Source organism: Crotalus tigris, unplaced genomic scaffold, assembly GCF_016545835.1.
Source record: "Crotalus tigris isolate CLP2741 ecotype Arizona unplaced genomic scaffold, ASM1654583v1 scf7180000017628.32516253702:7417878, whole genome shotgun sequence".
In the NCBI taxonomy this organism is placed as follows: Eukaryota; Metazoa; Chordata; class Lepidosauria; order Squamata; family Viperidae; genus Crotalus; species Crotalus tigris.
Window position 1 is genome coordinate 3,910,271 of NW_024096523.1, and position 19,186 is coordinate 3,929,456.

The 19,186-nt window shown below is 46.2% G+C and overlaps 1 protein-coding gene across 11 annotated transcripts in view; it reads right to left on the bottom strand.

Annotated features, from left to right (window-relative positions):
* The window catches only part of AHDC1 (AT-hook DNA binding motif containing 1), a 226,288-nt gene that overhangs the window by 47,921 nt on the left and 159,181 nt on the right, over positions 1-19,186 (bottom strand). The window contains exon 1 of one of the 11 annotated variants that reach the window (XR_005555622.1): positions 17,255-17,385. The exons of 8 other annotated variants lie outside the window; for them this stretch is intronic. The gene's annotated coding sequence lies outside the window, so the exon portion shown is untranslated. Of the gene's footprint in view, positions 1-11,546; positions 11,740-13,205; positions 13,324-17,254; positions 17,386-19,186 lie in introns of those variants that run through there. 2 more of the 11 variants (XR_005555623.1, XR_005555621.1) reach the window with 2 other exon arrangements.

Below are 19,186 nucleotides of genomic sequence, written 5' to 3' on the forward strand. Positions count from 1 at the left end.
TGCTGGCACGGTCCTCCACAAGCTTTTCATGCTTGTATTTTTACACACCTAACTTTCCTGGACATCTAGCTGGCTTTGGTGACCTCCAAAAGCTGGGCACGGCTGGACTTGATTAGTAAGTGGCTGGGAAACCACTGAGAACTCAAGCTGACTGCGAAATCAAATCAAATCAAAACAAAAATCTAGGACAGGGGTAGGCAACCTTGGCTCTTTTATGACTCGTGGGCTGGCTGAGGAATTCTGGGAGTTGATGTCCACGAGTCATAAAAGAGCCAAGGTTGCCTACCCCTGATCTAGGAAGAAGGCAAGGGCAAACTACTTCCGTATGGTTTCCCCAGAAAATGACAGCCATGTCCATACAGCCACCAGGTGTCATCCAGTACTCAACTCAATGGCGACTTTTTTGATGTTCCAAGTTTTAGGATTATTTAGGTGGGTCAGCAACTGACATCAGGACAGAGGACAGAGATTCCTCTGAGGGGTCCTTGGTGCTCTCTGAGTTTTCTTGAAGATATTTCACTGCCCAAACTAGATAACATCATTTCTTAGTTTTTGTTTGGTTTTTAAGCTTTTTGGATAAGAAGTGAAACATTTTCAAGGAAAAAAACCCCAAGAAAATCCAATTTTGAAAAGCACATTTGGGATAACCATGACCTGATGATTGAGAATCTCTATTGACAGGGCTGAGGGTGTTACTTAGTTTGGTAATGAAACATTTGCAAGAAAACTACAAGCCCACCGAGCACCAAGGACCCCTCATTTCCACCCTGAGCTACAAATATTCCCCTTCAAAGATTCCTCTGTTGTGGCACTCTGGGTTTGAAACTCCCCTTGCCTGGAAGGCAGGCTGGTGCTACCTGAGATGGGCTTTTTGGTTCCAGGTGAGGATTAGGGACTTGAAAGCCTCAACTTGGCCATTCAATATTGTCCTTCCTTTAAAAAAAAACCAAAACCCCCCCCTGCTTTTTTCAATTGTAATTTGTGCATTGCGATCTGCTCTGAGATTCTTTGGAGAGAAATCCTGATCCTATCGCTCCTGCCCGCACAACTCAATCCCACTTGAGTCAACCTGTTTCTTGCTTGCAGGTTAAGGCGAGGATTGAATCCAGACCTCCCCGTTAAGAAGCCCCTTTCCTTTCCTTGCAATTTTGGAGTTGGCAAGTAAATGCCCTTCTTAGCACCCCTCGGTTCCCTCCCAGCATCTGGACATGGTGGCAGTTGCAGGCTGGGAAGGTGTAGAGTTACAGCAAAGGACCATGTGGAGTAAGGAAACAGCACTAGAAGGACCAGCCTAGCCTCAACTGCCTGGAGCTTGCAGAAACAGCCAGAAAGACAGAAGCAGGCAAAACACAGAAGGCTTTTCATTCGAGTCAGTGGGTCCCAGCCCCTCCCAACCCTCCGTCTTCCTGCCAGCTTCCCTTTAAACTCAAGTAGGGAAGACTGGGGAGAAAAAAAACAAGCTCCAATCCCAGGACCCTGCCTTCCTAGGGGACAAAGAGATGCAGAGTCAATCCGCTGGGATCCTCTGGTACCGAGAGAAACAAGGCCAGATGCCCCCAAGGGGAAAGGGCATTCCAAGGGGCAGGCGAGGATGTCCGAGGGAGCCTGAAACACGCGCCCACTAAAGGAGATCTCTCTAAAGTCCTCTTTCATCATGGCTTGCTTTGCTCCCAGGAAATGTACAGGCAGTCCTCGAGTTACGACCACAACTGAGCCCCAAATTTCCATTGCTACACAAGAAAGTTGTTAAGAGAGTTGTGCTCCTTTTTCTGACCTTTTTTGGCACTGTTGTTAAGGAAATGATTGCAGATGTTAAGTGAAATAAGCAGTCATTAAGCGAATCTGGCTTCCCCCATTGACCTTGCTTGTCGGGAGCAGGCTGGGAAGCTTACAAATGGCTCTCAGGATGCTGCAACTGTCACAAATACATGCCAGTTACCAGCTGCCTGAATTTTGATCACATGACCATGGGGATGCTGCAAGTCCTAAGTGTGAAAAAACGGTGATAAGTCACTTTTTTTCAGGGCCACTGAAACTTCAAATGATCGCTAAACAAATGATTGCAAGTTGAGGACTAGCTGTATCCTGTTGAATATCATCACCTTTGCATGTAAACTCACATAAGCTCAAGGCCCTAGAAGCAGGGGAAAAGTGGGTATAAATGCACACACGTGTTTCAGGGTCATGGAAGGGCCTGGTTGCATGGACCTGCAGAGAGAACACACACACACACACACACACACACACACTTTACAAACAAAACACACACACCTTTTTCCACTCACTCATCCAGATCTGCTTATCCAAAATTCATTTTTAGTTGCTCTTACTTTGCACCTCTGTGGACTAATCAGAGACTTGGGTAGGATACAAATCCCAAACCAGAAATAAGCCAAAACAGTGCAAACAAACAAGGAGGAGGATGGCATTTGAGTATGTGACACTAAGCCACAGTTACATTCAGGCAACGAGCAATAAACTCTGATTTCAAATCCTAAGGCAAATCAAGGTTTGTTTTTCCACTGATGGCTAAGCCAAAAGCAAAGTACACAATCGCTTGGTGTGATGTGTGACCTCAGCCAGTGGCTCAGAGCAGCAGAGCTACACATACTCATACAAAGTAGAATCCTATACACAAATGCCCCTACATACACACACACACACACACACACAGAGAGAGAGAGAGAGAGAGAGAGAGATATCCTACTCTGGCAATTTGTCACCCAGTCACTCCAATTCCTCAGCTAAGGCTATGAGCACAAAAATTGTTGCTCTCCAGTAGGGAGCACGTACACACCCAGCACAGTAACAACTGTCCACCGTTCTTCCAACCCTGGGCCTCCCTGCCTTGCCGGATTCTCCTTATGTTGCAACAAGCCTATGCCTGCCAAGGGGCTTGTAATTCCCACCTCTTCCGTGGCTGGTTGGGAAACCTCATCTGCTTCAAAAACAGATCACAGCAACTGTCGACCACACAGGGGAAAGGGAAGCAAACATCTCCCCTCCCAGTTCCTCCAGCTCCGGAAGGCAGCATGGGTTTTGAGGTGGGGAAAGATATACCCAAGACCATCCAAAGGGTTTTGATCTCCATGTATAGGGGAGGAAGAGAGTTTATTCAATAGCCTAAGTCAGGGGTCTTCAAACTTGGCCCTTTTATGACTTGTGGACTTCAACTCCCAGAATTCCTCAGCCAGGCCTAAGTGGAACCTAACATACTTCCATTCTTCTGCAAAGCCCAACAAATCAGGAGCAAAATCCCACCCATTACCATGCCCACAGAAGTCTCCCTCAAACAGGTGAAGTCCTCGACTTATGACCACAATTCAGCCCAAAACTGTTGTTAAGTGAAACATTTGTTAAGTGAGTTTTGCCTCCTTTTACAACTTTTCTCGCCACAGTTGTTAAGTCCAGGACTATTTGTATACTGCCCCATATTGCTTTATAGCCGTGGTGGTGAACCTATGGCACGTGTGCCACAGGTGGCACGCAGAGCCCTCTCTGTGAGCACGCATGCCATCGCCCCAGTCCTAGGCCTTCAGCTGGGTTTTATAAAACCTTTTCGTTTAGCCTCCGCCACTGTGTGCAAACAAAAAAGGTTCAATCAATTTCAACTTTTTGCGGCGGGGGGGGGGGAGATCTCTCAAAGTTGAAACTGATTGATTGAACTTTTTAGTCCCACCCAGTCTGCCATTACGACCGAAGCCACGCCCATCCAATGGGCCACATCCACCCAATGGGCTATGCCAGTCCGGCACCTGATGATACATAAGTGGATTTTGGGTTGTATTTTGGGCACTCAGTCTCTAAAAGGTTCACCATCACTGCTTTATAGCATTATCTGGGTGGTTTACAATCTCAGCATATTACCCCCCACACACACTGTCTGGATCCTCATTTTACGAACCTCAGAAGGATGGAAGGCTTAGTCAACCTCAAGCCCCATCAGGATCGAACTCCAGACTATGAGCAGAGTTTGCCTGCAGGACTGCAGTCTAACCACTGTGCTACCAGGGCTCCTCAAAGCCCTTTTCCAACAGGGTCCACACTAAGAAACCCCCTACCCCTGTGAGTTTCTGAGCGATGTGGGCTACATTAGAGCTGGTCCAAGACATTCTGGATACGAAAAATCTGGATGCTTCCCTGCATTTAGGATGCAGCATCCCTTGGGAAGCGTCCTGGCCTTCAGCAAAGCAAGGGCTTGTGCCTCTTGCAGGATTGTCCTCTGGTTACCTCGATCCGTCTCCCCTCATCTTCCGCCCACCATCTTGTCTCCACGTTTCTCCCTGGTCTGAATGCTAAGGCAGGTAAGCAGGCACAGCTGGAGCACAGAAAGAGCTTTGGGGAAGGAGGGGGGAGGGGGGAGGGAGGCAGCCAAGCCCCCAGAGCAGACAATGACTCATTCTCCTGGCATACAGAATGGGCCACTCTGGTGATAAGGTGTGCAAGTCTGTGAGTTGGTGGATGAAGTCTTAAGGCCGGGCTTGATGCCTGCTCTCTTTAAGCTCCCCCCTCCCCTTTGTATTTGTTCTGCTCCTTCAGAGAGAAGGAACTCAAAAGGGCCAGCAGCACGCAGACAACCTCAAACAGTCTCAACTCAGAGGGAAGAAGAAGAACACCAGGCTGTTTCTCAGCTCAGCCTTCCACTCCCCATGCCAACTATTCACAGACTTGGCCCCGGGAAGGGAGGGGTGGAAGAGGGCCACAGCTGGGGGGGGAGGGCAGAGGGAGAGGAGACAAATGGTCTTCTCCCTCGTGCCTCCCTTGCTCAGCTCCAGGCTGTTGCCACATGTTTTGCATTAGGGGCTCTGGACGTTACTGTTGCTGGGGTGTCAGCCAGGGCACCCCCTCCCTTAGCAAAATGTAGCAGGGACCACACAAGAGAAGGGACAAATGCTTGGATGCAGGAAAAGCTATAAGGGGGGTGGGAGAATGTGTGTGTGAGAGAGAGAAAAATAGAAAGAAAGAGAATAATTGGGTAAAGAGAAAGAGAGAGAAAGACAGAAAGAAAGAAACACAGAGAAAAAGAAAGAGAGAGAGAGGGAGGGAGGGAGAGAGAGAGAGAGGCAAGCCTGCATGAACTAGCAAAGGGTGTGTGTGTGTAGAAGGTGCAACTGAGCAGCATGTACAGCAAGGATCTTTGTGTGTGTGTGTGTGTGTGTGTGTGTGTGTGTAAGAGTGAAAAAGATTGCAGTCACCTCTCCTTGCTACCTCCTGACCCCTGGAGCCTTGGAAAGATAACAGCCCCCAAAGAGTGCTGACTTGTCTTTCAGAAATCCAATATCTTCGCCTGGTAAACTAATAGACTACCTGAGCTCACAATAACCACCCTGCAAAAGGATTAATCCTGGTGCTGAAAATCTTTAATTAGTTTAACAGTTTCAGGCTCCTTGGAGGCAGCAAATGGCAGACACGAGGGGGGGCCGGCCTCTCCCTCCCCCCTCCCGCCCCTCCCTTTCTGCCTCTCCCCCACCAACTTAAAAACAGGACCTCATGGGAGGCTGTTTCATTCCCTGGTTGAGATGGAAAGGAAGAACAAGAATTTTCCATTCAAGATGGAAGAGGTGCGGGGGAGAGTGAGAAAGAGCAGAATCACACTTCTCCCCTCCCAATTTTTTTTTTGGGGGGGGGGATCAGGCATTGGGCAGAGAATTTAGTATTGTGATGGTACGAGCTTTTTCTTACCTCCAGCCCTGAAGAATTTCAAAGCTCATAAAAACAAATTTGGCAATGCCTGGAGATGAGAAGAACGGAACAAGATATCTCCTCTTTAATTCTCAAAGCATGCACCTGACCTTGCCTTCCCCACTCTTTCTCTAATTGGGGGGCCAGGGGTGGAAGATAGTCTAACAGAACTCTGCTTCCATGGGGCCTTTCAGGGCTAAGATTTGGAATCAGATCTAGCCTCCAGACAGGACATCCAAGATGGAAAACTTTACTATTACTGCACCATTACAAAACGGGAATTCATCCCCGTTATTTTATCAAAGGGGGGGGAAAAACCTCCATTCATTTGTTGCTATGATCACTTTTCTGCTTAACCTCTTGCACCTATAGTTTTATCATTCATTCCTGATGTTGCAAAGGAGAATAACAACATCAGGACGGCAGCAACTTCTGCAAGCTGTGGAAGAGAATTACAACTGCAGGAGACTACACAATAATACCGCACGTCTCCAGCAAGAGGGGCCCTTTTTTGGCGAGTGGAGATAGATGCCAGAATGCTACAATCCAAAAAGGAATCAAGGATGCTTTAGAAAGCCATGTGGACCAAGAAACTGGAGATGCCAAATCCCAGAAAGCACCAAAACAAAAGGAGGAGATAAAAAAATGTGTCAAGGCATAGATTACAGGAATAAGGCACACCAGTGTGTCTGTAATTAAAACCTGTAAAAATCTTGATGGTAATATGAACCACAAAGTCCATACTCAGGAAACATGAGCATGGGAACACAGGGAGCTGCTTTATATATGGTCAGATCTTGTCCATATAGCCCATATGGTTTCTTGACCTAGGCTGGGTTCACACATCATATTAAACCAAAACGATTCCAGCGATTAGGTTTTGTAAACCATAGTTTATGGTTTAGCATGTGGCCTACTCAATCACAGTTAAAGAAAACAAGGCTGAGAATGTAGTGTGAACCCTGCAGCCACTGACCGCTGCTCTCCTGAGTTGCATGTAAGACTTTCTTCAACCTTTTCAGGTATCCTCCCTCACTTTAAACCAGAGGTGTCCAACCTCGGCAACTTTAAGACATGTGAACTTCAACTCCCAGAATTCCCCAGCCAGCCATGCTGGGATAATTCTGGAAATTGAAGTCCACAAGTCTTAAATTTGCCGAGGTTGGACACCCCCACCTTAAACAAACACTGCTACATCTAGCAGTGTACCTGTGTTCACACGTCACACTAAGTTACGGTTTGTTATTTGCTGCACTAGATTAACTCTGTAAAACTGAGGACTCTTTGCCCTATTTATACATTATATTTCAGTAAACTGCTTCAGTTACTCAAAACGTTAAATTGTTCTCCTAGGGGTCAGCTGTCCCAAAAAGAAAGCTGCTTTGAAGGGCAGCCTGCATAATTTAAAAACAAAAACAAATGAAAATTACTTGATCAATACATGCAACCAGGGTTGGTCTACCCACAGGTCCCTAAGAGTCAATGTCTACATGATGGCACATTAATCCGATCTACTAAAACTGGGAGTTGGAATATTTCCAGTAAAGTTGTCTGAGCATTTAAGTGTCATGTTTGCTTTTCAGTTCAAATTTTCTAACCCCAAAGGTGGCTGTGGAGGAAGAGAGAAAACTTTCTGGATGCTAACTAGAAATTGATTCCGTTCTTAACACACAGATTTTATCCTCATAGCAAGGAGCCTGATAACCCAGTAGAAGAACAGTAAACTATGCTGGAGGAAAAATAAACATTTTACTATTTACAGGATTTGAAGTGGATGAGTGTTACCAGCTCCCAATGAGTTTCAAGGACTGATTTAACATGCAGAGAGTACAGCCAGCAAGCAAACAAAGGAACTTTAAGTTAGGGGTTGGCAAACCTGTAGCCCACAAGATGTTGGACTACAATGCTCTGCACTTCTCTTGCATATTGGCATTGTTAGCTGAGGTTCGTAGGAGCCAACAAGATCTGGAGAGTTGCGGATTTCCTACACATCTCTTAAAAAATGGGAATACAATTGCTTTCAACCTTTACTTCAAAGCTGGGATGGATTGTGAATCAATATGGACCTTAAGACTCCCAAGCTGCCTGCAGTGGTTATAAAAAGGTCTTACCCTCCTATGCAAATGGTCTCAATTAGCCTCCCTCTCACCCCCCCCCAAGTACTGTGTGGGTAAATTTACAACAGTGGTTCTCAACCTTTTTAATGCCGCGACCCCCATCCGGTCGTAAGTCGAGGACTACTCAACCGGTCATAAGTCGAGGACTGCTCAACTGGTGCAGCACCGTTTGCAGAATGGGACTTTTGGCGGGCTCAGCAGGGCAGAGACAGCCTGGACAATTCCTATTGGCTTTTGAAAGCCAATAGAATTAGACTCTATTCAAGAGAGTCTATTCTATTGGCTTTCAAAAGCCAATAGAATAAAAGGGAGTAGCACAGCTAAGGAAAAGGGGAAAAAAATGGCGGACTGCGTTGTTTGGCGACCCCCGTGAAATGGTCGTTCGACCCCAAATGGGGTCCCGACCCACAGGTTGAGAACCACTGATTTACACTTACAGGTAAATTACCACAGTTGGGACCAGATTTCCATTGGGAAGAAAGGTGGTTGTTGAGTTGCAACAGACTTTTTTTTGCCTGACTTCTGCATTGACTTTGCTTGACGGAAACTGGCTGGGAAGGCTGCAAAAGGTGATCCGATGACCCTGGGGCACTGCAACCATTATAAACACATGCCGGTTGCCAAGCACCTGAGTTTTGATCAGGGTGGGGGTGCTATGGTGGGGAGTGCTATGATGGTCTTAAATGCAAGTACCAGGTGGAAGCCCCTTTTTCGGTGATACTGTAACTTCAAACGGCTGTAAGTCAAGGACTACCTGTATACAGGTATCTGGGTGTGTCAATGCAAACCTTTATACAGCGAGCCTTTCTGTACACCCCTTCTAGGCAAGCAGGAACCTGGTCTCCCTTTTCCACCAGGGCAGATGTGACGCCGTTCTAGAACTCGTCACTTTACAGACGGAGATGCTGACTACATTAGATGAAAAACAGCAAGATGCCCCATGAGCATCTTGTGAATTGGCCACCTGTGGGCTGTATGCCGCTTCCCATCTCCGTTTTGGGGTCCCTGGCGCCCTCGTGATTGCAGCATCAAAATCTGGCAGCATGAATTTTCAGGTGGTTCAAAATCTGCTTCGCAGCCCAAACAGGTACCCTACTTCCTCCTCTTCCTCCTCCTCCTCCCCCCTCCATCCCTTTCTCTCACTCTCACTCTTTGCAGGACTCTCTTTGCTTTGCATGTATAATTAGGAGACACAACAGATGGCAAGTGATTCATCTTAGGTAATGGGTCCACCAGAGCTACTGAAGCTGCTGGGTTTCCTTTCCCTTCAAGTTGGTAGTTTCTGATGTGTGTCTCTCCCCCCTCCCCCTCCTCTCCCATCCCTGACTGAGAACAGCGACCATTAATTTAGCATCTCTTTGGGGACGGTCTCAAAAACAGGTATGGCTGTTGTGTTCGGTCTGGTGACAATGATGGAAGAAAACAGTGAGTGACAGAGAAACACAAATGATGGAAGGCGGCCCATGGCGGAAAATGAGTAGGCTGTGCTTTGGGCCGAGGCTATGGTTACAAGCAACAGTTTTCATTTTCCTGGTCCTCAATTTATGACCACAATTGGGAGCAGAATTTCCATTGCTAAACAAGGCAGGTTGTTCAGTGAGTCACCTCCAATTTTGCAACTTTTTTTGCCATGATTGTTAAGCAATCACTGTGAATCAGGCAATTATTCAGCAAATCTGGCTTCCCCCATTGGCTTTGCTTGCAAAGGTTGCAAATGGCGACAACGGACCCTGGCATGCTGCAATTGTTATAAATACATGCTAGTTGCCAAGCATCCAAATTCTGGTCATGTGACACAGGGATGCTGCAACCACTGTAAATGTGAAAAATGTTCATAAGTCACTTTTTTTCAGCACCGTTGTATCCTGGCCATTAAATGAATGGTTGTTACTCAAGGACTACCTGTACAGGCCAACATCACCAGCAGCTTTATTCCTTTCTCAATGAAGAAGCTACCTCCTTTATCACGGCTATAGACTGGACTCGTGTGTTCACCCAACTATGCTTTGCAAAAATATCTTTTTAAGATCTATCATCCAACAGTTACATGAAAGCCGAAATACAATCACCTTATGTGTGTGGGGGGGTGTTCAATCTATTCTTCAAAGCACCTGAAGGAAGGACAAGAAGCAACAGATGGAAACTAATCAAGGAGAGAAGCAACCTAGAACTAAGGAGAAACTTCCTGACAGTTAGAACAAATAACCAGTGGAACAACCTGCCTCTAGAAGCTCTGAATGCTCCAACATTGGAAGTTTTTAAGAAGAGACTGGACAGCCATTTGTCTGAAGTGGTACAGGGTTTCCTGCTTGGGCAAGGGGTTGGACTAGATGACCTCCAAGGTCCCTTTTAACTCTGCTATTCTGTTATTCTCTTCAATAGGGATGGAGAGAAGCAGGTTGCTGGTATCTTAGAAGAGGAGAGGAACATGCCTCAGATATACCATCATAGACTATAAAGAACAGCTGCAAAGTGACCTAGACTAGCTTGAAAGGGCAGGCTGTGTGTTGAAGGAGGAACACAGCAGCTTCAATACATGCCTCTACTTATTATTCTTAGGGTAAAAAGGTATGGAATAATGAGTCTGAATCGGTCATCTGATTGCAAAACATATTGACCTGAGCAAACCTGACAGAATTGGTCTGCAACAAAATCTTTAGCGAAACAACAACAACAAAAAAGCCAGATCCTGTCACCAGCACAGCCAAAACGTATAACTGCATTTGAGCATATTTATCCCATTATCCTTTGCTCAGCATTTTATTCTTTCTGTTGTTGCTGCTGTTGTTGTTGCTGTTAAAACTTCACTCTCTCACTTTCTGTTCCGTAAGGCAGCCCATACAACATACTGCAATATCAACAACATAGGACACCAGGAAAAAAAAACACCACATCTCTGATTCTAATGGCACTTAGCACCTTCACAAACAGCTGACTGGCTCTTTGCCCTTTCTGATTTGAAAGATTAAATCCGTCTTTCGCATCTCTCCCTTTCGCGCAATGCACCACAAAATTGGGGAAAGCTCATTCCCAGGTTAGAAACGAGCACATTTTTAAAACCTGCTGATTTGAAACCAGATCTGTACAAACCTGCTTCCTTTAAACTTTTATTATTTGTAATATTTTTTGGTGTGCTGCTGTCTTGGAGAACTCCAGAAAGATTAGCGTTTCTGAAAGATACCATTCAAAATGGCTAGACTAATAAAAATAAGGTAAAAAAACTTAAGCTTTGAATTCTAGGGCTTCAAAGGGTATCGGAGATGAACCCTGTAAACAAGTCAGCTTGAGGCATTTGCTGGCTCAGCTTCTGGTCTTCTGAAGGGTGAAGGCCAAATCCAAAACCCCTGCAGACATGAGCTTACACAGGTAAGTAAGTTACTGTTTCCTTCTTTTGCGGAGAGTCTCCCACTCTTAATATTCTCAATCCACCTAATATACAGACAATCACACAGGTATTCCTTGCCATTGTCGTCCTCCTCTTCTTGCAATGTTCTTTCTTCACCCAGACCATCTTCCGGGAGAACATTTGGGACACAAACCAAAGAGAGGGAAAAGCACTGTGTGAAATCAACCAACAGATGGGCTGGTGAAACAGCGCACCTTAAAGGCTGGCTGAGGCCAAAAAGCTGCAGTTCATAAAAGATCTAGCGAGGAGAGGAGGACTTAATTCAGCGGCTTCCCAGGGCCAGCTTTGTTTCCCGCCACCCCCAAACACCACCACTCACACGCCTACAGACCAACACACACCCAACGTGGGGACTCTGCTTCTCTCTTCCAGTGGTTCTGATCCATCCGGCTTTCCAAAGGCTTCCTTCAAAGCGGGCCGTGTTGAAAATAAGGTCTGCTCTCCTGCCTGAGCTGGTCTCCTCGTGCTCTGCTTCTCATTTGTTTTTCTGCTTTCAGCTCCAGTCCCTTCCTGGGATGCTGCAGTTCCACCTGGTTACGCCTGACGCAAATGCCACTGCTCCCTCAGGCCAAGGCTCCTGGCTCGGCTGCCTGCCTTGCAGCTGTAGCGCCCGGCTGTCTCTGGGTAGAGGACGCGGCTGCCACAGCACGGAGGCCGTTCCCCTTCCTCAAGTTCTGCCTGCCAAGGCCGGAGAGAGACAATAGCCTGCCTGTTTCCCAAAGAGGGTGGCTTGGGGAAAAAAAAAAAAAGGAGAGCGGCTTACGGCTGCTTACCTCATCCTAGTTTGGCTTTTCACAAAGAGGGGTCGGCAGCGTTCCCCAATCTGGGAGACGCTGGGCTGGGCAGAGACTGGAACAGAAGGAGAGCAAAGCCTGTCTCTGCTGCAGGAAGCCAAAAGCTGAAGTTTGCTCATGATCTTGAGAAGGCAGATGGAGGAGAACAGGGGAAGTCCAAGAAGTTTGATAGCTTCATTATCTCGGGGGAGTTGCTGGACACAAAGTTCTGAGGCTTTTGAAAATTTGATACTCTGTTGACAATTCCAACTGATCTACTAAAGCCATCATCTCAGTATGGTTACAGGTAGTCCTTAACTTACAACCATTTGTTTAGAGACCGGTCAGAGTTATAACAGCACTGAAAAAAGTGACTTATGACTGGATCTTCACAGTAATAATTGACACAGCATCCCCATCAGACCCTTGTCCAATTGCACGCCTCCTCTTTTGCTCAAGAGATCCAGGCCAGGGTATCTACAGTGGCCAAAAAAGTCAAGAGGAGGCTGGAAAGGTGCAATCAAAACTCCATTAGTTTTTTTGTTTTTGTTTTTAAATCATAGTCCAAGGACATTCTAAATCCAGGGTGAAAGAAAGGTAGAGAAGTGCTTTCCAATAGAAACACATCCCTGTTTTGAAGTCCAGATCTTTCATTTTGTAAAGATGTTTGCTTGCTTGCTTGCTTGCATGCATGCATATGTGTATCGCAGGTGTCAGGGGAAGAGGTAAGGTTGCATCTTGCTGTCCATTTTGAGGAGATTGGGGAGTGTGGAGACTAGGTTTAGCACATTAATTAACAGACATTTGCTGCCTGCTTTGAGCAATGAAGTCTTGGGAGAAGATGCTTGGGGGATATGCAAAAATAGGGATGGGTGGGGATGAGTTGACCTCCCCTGTACTAAGACACATTTCCCATCTCTTCCTTGATGACTGTAATTAGTGATAACACTGCAGCTTCTTTCAGAAAAGGTTCCAGTTGCACCTGAGACCTTTCACCTGAGCAATACTGAGCTTCCTGGTGCTGGTTTACAACCAGTTTCCACAATGTCTGAGATACTGCTTTCCACTGATGATCCTACCCACACTGGCCCAGGGAGGAAGGGAAGAATGAAGGAAGGAAAGAAGGAAGAATGGAGGTAAGAAAGAAAGAAAGAAAGAAAGAAAGAAAGAAAGAAAGAAAGAAAGAAAGAAAGAAAGAAAGAAAGAAAGCCTTCTTTTCCTGCTCACCTGCATGTCCCCTCCATTGCTTCCCCCACTTGGCATCAAAGCCAATAAATTTCTCCTGCCTCCAGGCCTGAAGGATGCAGAGAGTTAATTCAGCCACACAAACTGGTTGCTGGGCGGACTTGCTGGATATCTGCCCACCCCAAGGTCTTTAAAGCCAAGCAGATGCAATGTTGTCTCGGTTGAAGCAGCCCAGGGAGAGAATAGCAAGGAGAATCAAAGGAAGGTGTCTCATCAAGAAGGTAGGAGAGATAAGGATGAAGAAGAGGGGACAGGCAACCTTCCTGGGTCCTGGTCCTCAGTCATCCAGACAGGCAAAAGGATGATTTGTTTCTGATGGAAAGGAGAAGGCCAAGAGGAAACAGAGCAATGGGGGCCAAAATCCAGATGTGTTAAGATGCAACGGCTCACACAAAGTCATATTTTTATTCACTTTGGCAATCTGGCCAAGGTGAGGCTTCCTGAACCTCCCGGTCTGACTATCCAGTTCAAGAAATTCTTGCTGGCTTGTAGATCCCTCTTAGAATACATTCTCACTGGATTCTCAAAATGGAAGGCAATGCCCCACAAACTGAGTCAAACCCATCCTGTGAGAATGTAAGAGGATCTACAAGCCAGCAAGACTTTCTTGAACTGGATAGCCAGACCAGGAAGTGTTCAGAAAGCCTCACTGTGGCCAGACTGCACAATCAAGATGGGCAACCTGTAGTCCCAATCCCTCTTTTTTGGGAGCTCCCTCCAAGCAGGACTACTGAAAATTGGCCACATATTCATGCCATTTGACAAAGGAAACACATAGGAACGGTAGGGCAAATTCTAATATCAATTGCATATTATGAAAACAAAGATAAAATCAAACCATTCTCAATCAAAACCTGGGAAATACTGGGAAAACCGCATTATCTGTTTTATCCAATTAGTATCAAACTGCTGGGACATGTTTATAGACATTCATGTTCCATTCCCAGGGAGATCTCTTAACTAATCAATATGAAATCAGTTGTGGATTCAAGTTGCAATCCTGAAGCATCAAAAAGATCCATTCTCCAACCTTCTATGATACTGAAAATCCACAAGGAATAAAGGAAGAAGAAGGGCACTGCAAAGGAGCATGCTTACTGATAGATCACTCAACAACTGGGGTCTTCCAACTTGGCCCCTTTATGACTTGTGGACTTCAACTCCCAGAATTCCTCAGCCAGCTTGATTGGCTGAGGAATTCTGGGAGTGGAAGTCCACAAGTCATAAAAGGGCCAAGTTGGAAGACCCCCACTCAACAACTTCTACTCAAAATTAGCACAAGAAACATATAGTAAAGCCATGACAATCTGTAGGAATACAGCATATTTGGAGAAGGTCTTGTGTACTGCACAATTGTTCTCCAAAAAGTAGACTAGCACTCTGGGCACAGAATTATGATTCTGTGTGATTATGAGAGATTGTAACACTTATTGGTTGTAATTTAATTATAAGTATTGGCTGATTTTTGTTAAGTGTTTATAGACATTTTAATGCCCTATTTCAGGTATTTCTTGTGCCCTCCCAATAAAGAAATACAGAATAGAGTTGGAAGGGATCTGGAGGTTTTCTAGTCCAACCCCCTGCTCAAGCAGAAGACCCTATACTATCCCAGACAAATGCCCATCCAGTTATGGAGCACTCACAACTTCTGCAGGCAAGCCTTTCCACTGATTGATTGTTTTATTTGTCAGGAAATTTCTCCTTATTTCTAAGTCGCTTCTCTCCTTGATTAGTTTCCATCCATTGCTTCTTGTCCTGCCTTCAGGTGCTTTGGAGTATAGGCTGACCTGCTCTTCTTGGTGGCAGCCCCCATTTCATTGTTTTTATTGAGGTTGTTCACTGGAGGCTTGAAATGTTTGTAAGCTAACAGGAACTTGAATAGACTTTGTAAGGTATAAATTCAATTGTTGCTGCTGATAATGATAACATCAACAACAATACTATTAATAATAAATGGCCTCCTGGAATCTCGTGCTCACTCAGCAAAGTTTCTAACCTTTAAATATTCAAAAGGAGTTTTGATAGTGTGAATTCTCGGATGTTTTACAAAATAGGCTGGAAAATATTTGCTAAAGGCTACTTCATTTCTGAGTGGCTTGCTCAACATTGGACTGAACCAATGATCTAAATAAGGATGGGGTGGGGAATTCTGGGTGTTGAAGTCCACACATCTTAAAGTTGCCAAGGTTGACAAACTCTGCTCTAGATGATAGAAAGGAGCTAGGCTAGTCAAATATAGTGATCTACTGTAGTTATAAAGGTGCTTTGGAGTAGATGTGAATATACACACTACTCCTATTGACAACCCCTTGAACAATCAGTGACTCTTCCAAGCTTGCATTTGCAGCACAATTCCAATAAAATACCCAATTTAGTTAAGGAGGTGCTGACAGGGTGTGACAGGATACTTTGGATGGGCACGGACATGTTGCCAGCCTCCTTAACTCAAATACATATTTTTCTATGTAGCCACTGAGCCCAAAGAATGATGCTCTTTCTTAAGGAGACACCACCATGTGCACACCCACACCTGGTCCAAAGCACTCTTTGGATTTTGTGGCTGAAAGACAGCATCTTCCTGGATCTGATTAATTTACCTCCGTTAGTAGTTCAGGGTTGAACTGTCAGGTTCTTGATGCTATCTGAGCTTGGTTGTTTTTTTTGTTTGTTTGTTTGTTTTTGCAGATGTTTCATTACCCAACCAGGAGCACTGATAATGCCATCTAGTAAGGTAACCTAGTTACTTAATGCTCAGAGATCACCAAGAATCTCATAATTTATCTCCTTGCTTTCAACTAAAGATGTTTCCCAGACATCTTTGGGAAACATCAGCATTTGCATTTGGCAACTTAGTGCCAATGGGCATCAAAGAGTCCTGGACATTTTCCTAAGCATCTGCCAGGTTCCTAATCCTTCCTTCCTTCCTTCCTTCCTTCCTTCCTTCCTTCCTTCCTTCCTTCCTTCCTTCCTTCCTTCCTTCCTTCCTTCCTTCCCTCCCTCCCTCCTTCCTTTCCTTCTTTTAATTAAACAAGGAATCAAATGAGAAACAAGCCTGCTGCTAAGCTAAGCCTACAGTATCATTTTTATAGAAGGCCCCATGGGCATTCTGAGAAAATAAAACCGATAGCACCCCCCATGTTTTGTGAGGAAGTGTGGCGAGAAGAAAAAGACAAAGGTCAGCCAGAGAAGTAAAAAGCATCTGAGGGAGCTAAAGGAAATTGTAGTGAACACCTCACCTGATTGCTTTCTGGTCAGTGGGAATTTGTGGCCATCTATTTTGTGACAGTGCTCTCGGCATGCTTCAGGAATTCCAAACAAGCCCCCCCACCTCACCCCCAACATTGTCTAGCTCCGTATTACCATGTGCAGCTGATGGCAGATAAATATTCACCAGTTACCACTGTCTATTCTGCGCAATGTTCTCTAGGAGAAGATGACTTAGTCCCCTCCATCCCTTCAGTCGGTAAAGGCAGGAATGGGTTAGCGATGGGAAGTGTTGTGTGTTAGTTGAATAAATGGACCAGCTGTCACCCAATTTGGTCCTTTGCTTCAACAAACAAACAAATAAAAAAATATCTATTTTAGCAGTGGAACTCATTCTCCAGGAGTGAATTCTTTCATTAACCAAAGCAGCACCACCCACAGGTAATAGAGAAGACTCCAGCAATTCTGGGCAGCTTCTAAAATGTGCCAAGGTTCAAAGAAATAATTACAAATAAAGGAAGCCTTAATTGGATCGGAATGAGGATTGGGACAAAACAACACCAAATCTGAGCATGTTTAGGAGCTCCCACAGTCCTGACTGCTGAAGGAAGAATAACGGAATAACAGAGTTGGAAGGGACCTTGGAGGTCTTCTAGTCCAACCCCCTGCTCTAGCAGGAAACCGCCTAGACCATTTCAGACGAATGAAAGGAAAAGAAACAAGATGGAAAATAGAAACGGAACAGAGTGACGAATCCGGGAAGGGGTGCTGCAGTCTCAAAGAGTCATAGCCTTCCACGGTAGACGCAGACACACGAAAACACTCACACTTGAAGCCCTTGGATTTCTCCTGCTGCTCTGGTGACTTGCCTACAAAGTCACCCCGCCCTCCCCAAAGCGGCTGGGGAATGGCAGACAGGAAGGAGAGGCAAGGACAGGGACGACCAGACCTGTTCCGATTTTAGAAACCGGCTGGACGAGAAACACGTAGAATCCAGTGGGAAGAAGGGATTTATGGCCCAAAGCTACTCCACCTCTCCCCTCCAGCCCCCCCCCCCGCCTCCCTCCTGTTCTTCAGGGAGGTGCTGTTAGTGGAAGGGGAACTCCAGGGCTGAGGATCTTGTTTCCTGGGAGATTCAGCTTTTCCTGCAGAAGGTGGAGGGTTGGCTACAGGAACAAGATGTGTTGATGCACTGAAAGCTAAGAAGGAGGGAAAGAGGCAAGCGGGAGAAGGGGGGAGGTATATGTGTGAACACCCAGGGAGGAAAGGAAACAAAGCAAGCAGGCCAGACAGAGGCTAGAAATTCTTTGCAGAAAGTTTGAGAAACTGGAAAAGCTAAAATGGGGGGACAGGTTTTACAGGGCTCCTCCTTTGTCTCCCCCTTCAGGTTTTACAGGGTTTTACAGGTTTTACAGGGCTCCTCCTTTGTCTCCCCCTTCCTTTCGCCTCCCAGAGCTCAGCATTCCCAGAAGTGATAATGCTGCTTTACATTGCACTAGCGAGGCCACACTTGGGATACTGCACACTGTTCTGGTCACCACCATACAACACAGATGCTGAGATCCCAGAAAGTGTGCGCAGAAGGGCAACAAAGATGGTAAAGGGTCTGGAGCAGCGTTTCTCAACCTTGACAATTTTAAGACATGTGGACTTCAACTCCCAGAATTCCACAGCCAGCATTGCTGGCTGTGGAATTCTGGGAGTTGAAGTCCACATGCCTTAAAATTGTCAAGGTTGAGAAACACTGGTCTGGAGGCTAAACTGAACGACGAATGCTTGAGGGAGCCAAGTATGTCTAGCTCAGTGGTGGCGAACCTATGGCACGCGTGCCAGAGGCGGCACATGGAGCCCTCTCTGTGGGCACGCACCATTGCCTCAGCACACATGGTCTCTAAAAGTTCGCCATCACTGGCCTAAGGCCAGCCAGCCTGGAGCCGCCATTGGGGAGCCCACCATCCCACCCACCAGAGACCCCCTGGATCTCCCCCAACCCTGCCCGGCTCCCACAGGTGTCCTTCTCCATAAGCAACATCAAGGTGGCCACGCCCACCCCAGCCATGCCCACCCAATCTGCCATGACTACTGCAGCCACACCCATCCAGTGGCTACGCACACCCAGTCTGCCAGGCCCTCTGTAGCTGCACCCACCACACCCACCCGGCACCTGGCGATACGTAAGTGGGTTTTGGGTTGCAGTTTGGGCACTCGGTCTCGCCATCACTGGTCTAGCTTGTCAAAGAGAAGACTGGGGGGGGGGGAGAGACATGATAACTGTCTTCCAATACTTGAGGGGCTGTCACATCTTATTCTCCAAAGCACCAGAGGGCAGGACAAGCAGTAAAGGGTAGAAGCTTGTTAAAGAGAGATCCAACCTAGAAGTAAGGATAATTTTTCTGACAGTGAGAACAATTAATCAATGGAATAGCTTGCCTTCTGGAGTTGTGGGTGCTCCATCACTGGAGGTTTTCAAAAGTAGACTGGACAACCATTTGACTGGGATGGTATAAGGTTTCCTGCCTTGAGCAGGGGGCTGGACTAGAAGACCTCTGAGGTCCTTTCCCGCCCTATGATTCTATGCTTTATGTTCCATGCTTTGAGTCCATTTCTGCAGGGGCGCCGTTACTTCAGTGTGTTGCACTCTCCATAAGGCTCCCGGCAATCCTGGTTTATGAAATGTATTTCTACAAGGAGAAACCATGCAGCACATGAGACCTCCCAGAGTCTCACAGGGTACAAACCATGTTTACTAGGTAAATCTC